This window comes from Cebus imitator, unplaced genomic scaffold, assembly GCF_001604975.1.
Source record: "Cebus imitator isolate Cc_AM_T3 unplaced genomic scaffold, Cebus_imitator-1.0 Scaffold193, whole genome shotgun sequence".
Taxonomy (NCBI): domain Eukaryota; kingdom Metazoa; phylum Chordata; class Mammalia; order Primates; family Cebidae; genus Cebus; species Cebus imitator.
In genome coordinates this window covers 2,346,703-2,355,176 of record NW_016107508.1, presented here as the reverse complement: position 1 = coordinate 2,355,176, position 8,474 = coordinate 2,346,703, and the positions used below count along the sequence as shown (strand labels likewise).

The 8,474-nt window shown below is 49.2% G+C and overlaps 1 protein-coding gene across 3 annotated transcripts in view; it reads left to right on the top strand.

Annotated features, from left to right (window-relative positions):
- The window catches only part of ITPK1 (inositol-tetrakisphosphate 1-kinase), a 179,998-nt gene that overhangs the window by 88,341 nt on the left and 83,183 nt on the right, over positions 1 to 8,474 (top strand). The gene's annotated exons all lie outside the window — the stretch shown is intronic.

Here is an 8,474-nt window from a genome sequence, read left to right as displayed (position 1 = left end):
TCCAGGCTTGGGGAGTCAATTCAGTCGATGTTTGCTGGTTCCTGGAACAACTAGGCACAGTGCCAGGCCACACAGGGGCCACAGGGAGGCATAGGACATAGTCCCTGTCCTTGGTGAGGGGTCACAGGCTAAGAAGAACTCTCTGCAACTCATCAGCGGGGTAAGCTCAGTCAGCATGAGCCTCTCTGCTCTCCCTGAGTAGGTGGCATAGTGGGGAGGCAGTGCAGTGTTCTCAGTGGAACGGAGGAGCTGCAGCCCCACCATCGTGCCTGGGGTGCTGAGGCTTAGACATGCCCAAGCTGAACCTGAAGGCAGTTACTGTTTGGCATTGGAGGTGGGAGATCCAGTGGGAACTATGATTGATGAGGTTCTGGAGGGTCCGAGAACTGACACCCGCTTGGGGAGGGTGTCTGCAGGAGGCCCGCTCTGGGCCAGGCTTAGCGCTAAGACGTCACCAGCACTGTCTCGTGGAATGCTTGTGGCAGCTGTCATTGGTTCTCTTGTACCAGTGAGGAAACGGTGTCTCAAGGGGGTTGAAGGTCACTGACTGAAGGCCCAGGTCTGCCCACAGCTGCCTCCGCTTCTCCATTGCTTCCATGACCTGAGACTTGAGTTCCAAGGCCATCCTTGGCATAGGCACACAAAGAGCGGGGCCTGGGGAGAGACTGTCCTGGCTGGAGTGCTCGTCAACAGGCAGAGTGAAGGTGCCAGAACAGGCTGCCCTGGTACCTCCGGGGGTTGGTTTCCTGCTCATGTCACAGTCCAGTGGAGACTGGTGGCTTCTCCACGCAGTGACTCAAGAATCTGAGTTCACTCCATCAGGTTATTCTGTTTTCCATCAGCCACATGAATGGGGTCTAGGGAAGGCACACTGTTCATCATACACTTGAACTAGCTTGGCCTGGAAGCACCCACTACGTCTGTTCCCATTCTGTTGGCCAGGAGGCGTCCTGTGGCTCTTGTGCATGTTCGAGGGAAATGGGGCATGTTGAGGAGCATGTGGCTGTGGGAGAGCAGCCTCTGGGTTTTTGCCTGGAGCCAGCAGGTGCCTGGGCCACAGCGCCAATTTCCCACTGAGATCCTCTCATTGCAGAAAGCCAAGGACCAGCCCCTTTTTTCCCCACTGCTCTCTAGGTGACTTAGAAAGTACTGAAACGTCAGGCCAGAGGTTGGAGAGAAGAGAGGCAGGATTCCTCAGGCACTGAGAGCAGGGAGAGGTTTTCAGTGAGTCCCTTGTGATCAGCCAAAGCGGCTGGGTCAGGTGGCCCTGGGTGAGACTAAGGTTGTCACATGTGCCATTGGGTGGGAAAGGGGGCACCAGTTGGACAGCAGTGTAAATCATTTCTGTTTTCTGTTGACAATTCTCTTGCTTACTCAGTGGCTAGTGCACAGCCTCAGATCTGCAGAGGAGTCCTTAGGGGCACATGTACACAGATGTCCACATGCGTGCACACTTAGACGTGTCCCTGTGTTGGAGCATCTGGAGTGTGGTTCTCCAGCTCTCTGGCCCAGAGTCTGCCCCACTGGTCCCCTCCCAACTCCTTCATCATTAGCTATGTGGATGCCTTGGTGTCCCTGTTTATACAATGGGAATAATAATCGGCTCTGCCTGATTAAGTGAGATAATTCATGTGAAGGGCTTAGAGCTGGGCTGGGTGCACAATAGGTGCCCAATGGCTGTTAGAATCTAAGCCTATTTGACTTTCAGATCAAATAGATCTGGATTTGAATCTAAGCCTATCTGACTCTCGGATCCCAAATGTGTTCTTCGTAGAGACTGCTCTGTTGGTAATTTACAAACTTTCAGCAAGTAAATAAGACATTTCACTGGTTTTAAGTTTCCAGGAGCATATGATGAGAAGTTTCCCTTTCACCCTGATCCCACAAGCCCCCTGGTCCTCTTCCCCCATGGTGGCTGCCACTCTGACCAGTTTCGTGTGCACATCCCAAGACACTCTGTGCATATGCAGTAAGATCTCACTTAGCCTCTTACGTCCCAAGACACTCTGTGCATATGCAGTAAGATCTCACTTAGCCTCTTCAATAGGTTCTTGAAGACTGTGACTTTAAACGAAATATATAATGAAACCAATTTTTTTCTCATTGTTGTAAAAAAGTGACGTTGAATTAATTGATGTTATTTGAGGACCTGCTGTGCAATGACTGATTTGAAGCCACAGTTTCCAAGAACCTATCCCCCATGTTCAGTGAAGACTTACTGTACAAGCAAAAGTGGACTTTGTGTAACTCCTTTCTCCCCTCCCTGTACATATTCTAGCGTGCTGTACTCAGTGATCAGCACCTTCTTGGAGATTTTTCTGTGTCACTACAGAAAGTACCCACTGTTCTTTTCTGTGGCAGCATGGTCTTCCACCATATGGATCGTCAGAAGTGATTCAGTCCCTTCTCGATGGACTTTTATTTAGTTATCAATATTTGGCAGTTATAAACAGTGCCGCAATGTGTGTGAGTACATATGTCGGGGAGTGCACCCTGTGGGATCAGCTCCTGGAAGTGGGACTTCTGAACAAGAAAGGTTACGCATTTAAATTGTGATGGGGATTACCGACTTGCTGCCTGTTGCGATGGTTAAATTTGTATCCCCCCCAGCCCTGGCCAACACAGGGTGCTATCTCTCTCTCTGACTTTCACCAATCTGGTACATATAAAATGGTATCTTAATATAGTTGTAATTTACATTTGTTGTATGAATGAGGTTGAGTATTTTCTAATATTTATATGTTGGGAGCCATTTGTAATGAATTTTTTGTACGTGCATTCAAACATATCTTTTGTTCATGGTTTCTATTGTGTTAGGTTGCCTTTAAAAAAAAAATCAGTTTGTAGGATCTTATTATATTTGAGAGAGATTAGTCATTTGTGATATGAGCTGTAAACATAATATATGGTGCTCCTGGTTAAGGGGATTCATGATCAAACCATGGGTTTCATAAATATAACTAATTCTCAGTCCCTGTCCTATTTTTTGTTTATTTATTTATTTTTTTCTTCTAAAATGTCTAAGGTAAAAATTCTGATCTTTTTTTTTAGACAGGATCTAGCTCTCTCACCCCGGCTGGAGTGTAGTGGTGCAGTCTGTGCTCAAACCACCGTCCTGCCTCAGCCTCCTGAGCAGCTGGGGCCACACGTGTGGTGTGTACCACCAGCCTGCTCATTTTTGTATTTTTTGTAGAGATGGTATTTCACTCTGTCACCCAGGCTGGTCTCAAACTCCTGGACTCAGGTGATCCACCTGCCTCAGCCTCCCAAAGTGCTGGGATTACAGGCATGAGCCACCATACCCAGCTGTAAGTCCTATTCTTTTAAGGGTGTGTAGGAAAAAAAAAAAATGAGCATGACTGTTCAGGAAAATTGTGAAAAAGGAAGGTAGGACCTAGCTCTTATCGGTATTAAGCTATATCATGAAGCTATTGTAATTAAAACCACGTGGAAAAAAGAAAACCAAACCAAATCAATGTGGTATTGGTGTAAGACAGATTAATGGAGAGTCCCCAAAATATGTGGGAATTAGGAAATACTGGTATTTGAAAACAGTGGGTAAAAGATGGGTAAGTAGTTGTTGCTGAGACAATTGAGTGCCCATCTGGAAGAAAACACACACAGATGCACACCTCAGTCTTCCATGGAAACAACTCCCGCTGGATCCAAGATTTAACGATAAAAATTGAAAATGTGAAAATACTTGAGAAAATCATGGGCTGATTTAAAAAATTCTAGGGAGCAAAGAATCAAAAGATGAAAATATTTATACATTTGAATTACAGAAAAGTCAAGATTTTCTGCCTGGCAAAACCACTACAACTAAAGTAGAAAGACAGCAACGTGGGAGGTGCTAGGCAGGCCTTACTGCTGCCTGTTGGAGGGGCCCTTGTCCCCGCAGCCTCCGTGCCTGCCCTTGTTTGCCAGGTGGGGGTGCCGGTGCCAGGCCCTTCGGCTTGGAGAGCTCCGTGAAGCTGACAGTGGTGTGCTGTGTCAGTGGCCGGCAGGATGGGAAGACCCTGATTCTAGCCCTGGACAGGCTCTCGCTGCCTGACCCAGGTGGCTCTCAGGAGATGGCATTGTGGTTGAAAACTTGAGGCCCGCCAGCCAGGATATCAGAATTATCCTCTTCTCCTGGAGCTAGGGGCAAGTCTGGCTCGGCAATGCTGAGCCTGCGGGTGCTTCCCTGCCTCTGGCCCCCTCAGATTGCATCTCGGACCACAGGATAGCTGCCCACACTGCCCTCACTCCCTGTCACCCTGGGGAAGGATGGCCGTCCAGCTGTGTTGTCGGGCCACTCCCCTTCCTGATGGAGGCAGAGGGCTCAGGAGCCTGTGTCCTGGAGCCACAGGGGAGGCCTGGGGCTGTTGAGACTTGCTGGTTATACAGCCTCAGTTCAGTTATTTTGCCTCTTGACTTCCTTGCTTCATGTGTAAAATGGCGATGATGGCCTCTGTCTCCTAAGGACATGGAGATTATGTGTTTAGGAGATTAGGCCTGTCATGTGCTCAGTGCACACCTGGAATATGATAAGGGTCCCAGTGGTTGTGGTGGAGGTGATGATCAGAATCATGCCGGTGGAAAGCCAGAGAAGGCCCGAGAGGCCTATGCTGAGGCCAGAGAGCATTAGCCTCCTGTGAAGAAGAAGGTCCTATTTGCTGACACTTGAGCAGCGTTGTCAACTCCAGTCACAGCAGGAGGTAATGGACGGCTGCCCTGGCTGTGTGCTCATGGTAACTATAGGAAGGACGTTTCTTTACCCTCACTCCATAGGTGAGGAAGTGGGCTTGAGGAGGGGAGGGATGTGCCCTTCCCCAGGCTGCATAGCTGGAGGCTCAGCCCCTGCCCTCTGACCCTTGAGCATCCTTCTGCCTGTGGGGGGAGCACCTCTGTGCTTGGAGTAGCTTGGGAAGAAGAGCATTGGCCCGCCATGGAGGAGTGCTGCGGACGAGCAGACTCTGCGCATTTCTCCCTCCAGGCCTGGCAACAGGAGGTTCATGTGTGGGACCCTCTCCGGCTTTCCCATAACACACACGCAGTGCAGTCAGGGTTTGTTACGTGGCCTCTGACTCCCCACCTTGTGGGTCCAGATCTGCCAGCCCTTTGATGCCCTCCCCCGCCTTTTTTTTTTGTTTTTCTGCCATCTTGTGATTCATACTTTACCCCCAGGACAGAACTAGACTGGCACCTCGCAACAGAGGGAGGGGTTAGCTCCCATCAGCTCCGATTCTGAGCTCTCAGGTGCCACCGTGAACAGTAACACAGATAAAGCAGCCCCTTGGCCAAGACACGCGGGTTTGAGGGACTCATCTTGCAGATTGAGGGGACTGCTAGGTGAGCTTTCCTGGGATGCTGGGGACGGCCACATCTGTGATGTGGCTCTATCAAGGCTCCTGCCTTCTGATCCTAAGGGCTCTGACAAGTTATTATCCCCTTAAAGGATAAATCCCCATTCCTTTCTTATCCAAATACTATAATGTGGAAAAAATCACAGCTAAATTCTCTTCTCAACCTTGCAGTTAACTGTCGGGGCCTGTTTGCCTTAATTTGCTTTTCTCCCCTTCCCTTTCCCTTGGCTTCCATCCTTCCTTTGTTTCAACAAATGAAAAAGAAAAGCTTGGGGTAGGGGACCACCTTTTTATTAGATTGTGCTGTATTAACCAACAGCCTCAGAATCTTAGCTGAAAACCATGGGTTATTCCACACCCATTCCACATGTCCACAGGGCCAGCTGGGGGCTCTGTCCATCTTATTCACTCAGATCCAAAACTGAGCACCCCATCTGGAAGGTTGCTGGTCCTGCACCGGAGTGGAGAGAGGGCTCTAGAGACCTCACTACTGCAGTTACATGCTCTGCCCAGGAAACAGCCTGTTCTATTTTCATTCACAGCTAATTGGTCAGAATGAGACATATGATCACCCATTTACCAGGGAATCAGTAAGTACAGTCCTGTCCTGTGTCCAGAAAAGGGGCTGATAGGCGGGTGCAATGGCTCACCTGTGTAATCCCAGCACTTTGGAAGGCCAAGGCAGGCGGATCATGTGAGGTCAGGGGTTCGAGACCAGCCTGGCCAAACATGGTGAAAACCCGTCTCTACTAAAAATAAAGACTATTCTTTTTTAAAAGAGATACGACTAGACACAGTAGCTCACACCTGTAATCCCAGCACTTTGAGAGGCTGAAGCAGGTGAATCATTTGAGTTCAGGAGTTTAAGACCAGCCTGGCCAGCATGGTGAAACCCATCTCTACTAAAAATACAAAAATTAGCTGGTTGTGGTGGTGCACGCTTGTAATCCCAGCTACACGGGAGGCTAGGCAGGAGAATCACTTGGACCTGGGAGGTGGAGGCTACATTGAGTAGAGATCGCGCCACTGTACTCCATCCTCGGCAGTGAGACTCTGTCTCAAAAAAAAAAAAAAAAAAAAAAAAGATGCAGTCTTACTGTGCTGGCCAGGGTAGATTCAAACTCCTGGGCTGAAATGATCCTCCTACCTCAGCCTAGTGAGTAGCTGGGATTACAGGTGTGTTCCACCATGTCCAGCCGCACCATCTCAGTGGCTCTTGACTAGCCCTTTGTGGTGGCGTGCCCCGCATTACTTAGCCAGCACCCCATTTTCACACATGCGCTCTGTGTCTTTTCTCTTGTCAACATGCTGTCAGTGACTCCCCCTAGGCCAGAAGTAGCCTTTACCTGTTGATCATTTCCTTAGGTCAGCATCCCGGGGAGGGTGTGTTTATTCTTCACCTGGTCTCGGACCTGGCCCTCCAACAACCATTGTTGAGAACTCAGGTTCAGTCCTGAGAACTCAGAACAGGACATCCTGAGAATTCAGGGTCAGTCCTGTTCTTAAGGAGCTGTGCTTGTTGAATGGGTGTAACTTTTCTGACTCTAATGTCAGCTCGTAAATTCCCAGAACTTTGGAGCTACAAGGTAGCATCATCCTCAGGCCATTTTGTTGTCTTGGCCCTTTATCTTCTAGGGAGAAAAGTTACCCAGTCTTAAGCCTTCATGAGTTTGCTGCTTACCCCAGTAATTGGAAACCAGTTACTAAGAAATCAGGGAATTGGGTTAGAGGGCATTTTCAACAACCTCCCTCCTCCGCCTGGGCCAGAGGCTTCTAGGGTGACCAGCGCCATCATTGTCCCAGCTTGCTGGTCTTGGTGGCAGCCCCAAATGCCCTCTAGCTCTTGACCTCTCTGGGGGATACTAGGAGCTCTTTTGAGAGTGAGAGTTGGTCTTGCCAGGGAAAAGCCTCCATTTCCTGTTCCGTAGTCTTCCTTTGGAATCAAACGCATTGAAAACACACCACTCTCATGGAGTTTTCCAAGGCCAAGCTCCTTTTCTTTTGGTAGGGGTGGGGGGGACAGGGTCTCACTCTGTCACCCAGGCTGGAGTGCAGTGGCATGAACTTGGCTCACTGCAACCTCCACCTCTGGGGTTCAAGTGATTCCCCCACCTCAGCTTCCCAAGTAGCTGGGACTACAGGTGCACACCCCCACACTTGGCTAATTTTTGTATTGTTTGGTAGAGAGCGGGTTACACCATGTTGGCCAGCTGGTCTCAAACTCTGACCTCAAATGATCCGCCCACCTGGCCTCCCAAAGTGCTGGTATTACAGGCACAAGCCACCATGCCCAGCTCCAAAGTCCCTTTTGAAGTCTGTTCGTGAGGTTCCCAGATTTGACCTTTCCTGCTGGAGAGACCTGCTTCCACTTGGCAAGGCCTTTTGAGTTTGGTGATGGCAGTTCTGCCTCAGATTCTCAGATCCATGGAGAGGCGAGAGGAATAAGTCAGACTTCAGCCCTCTTGCCCTTCATTGGGGCCATTTTTCCGAATCTTGGTTAGGACAAAACTTTCGGGAAGTTTCCACTGGTCGGTAATAGTAAGAATAGTAAGCATAAAGAAATACAATAGCTGATACTTATTGAGTGTCACTGGCTAGGTACTGCTAAGAGTGGGTGTGAAGTTGTAAGACTGTGACATGTTATTTAACCACCCTGAGCCTCTCTTGTGGGTCCCTATGTCAGACTGTGGTGAGAATTGAGCGACTCAGTGCATGTCAAGTGCTTAGAGCAGAGCCTGGCACCGAGCAGGCATGTGAGAGCTGGGTGTTAGTGCTGGGATCGCGAGGCTTCTTGCTTTAAAGATAAGGAATGCCAGATGTGGTGGCTGATGCCTATAATCCAAGCACTTTGGAGGCCAAGACAGGTGGATCACCTGAGGTCGGGAGTTCAAGATCAGCCTGACCAACATGGTGAAACCCCGTCTTTGAAAAAAATAAAAAATAAAGACAAAGAAACTGAGGTTCCGAGAGGGCAGTGGCTGCACAGCCCTCCTCATCACCTGAGTAATTGAAAACCAGTTACTGAGAAATTGAGAAATAGGGTCAGAAAGATCATATGATACCATGAAGGAAGAGCAGCCCCCAGTGCAGGGGCAGGAGACAGTGGATTAAAGAATCAGCATCATG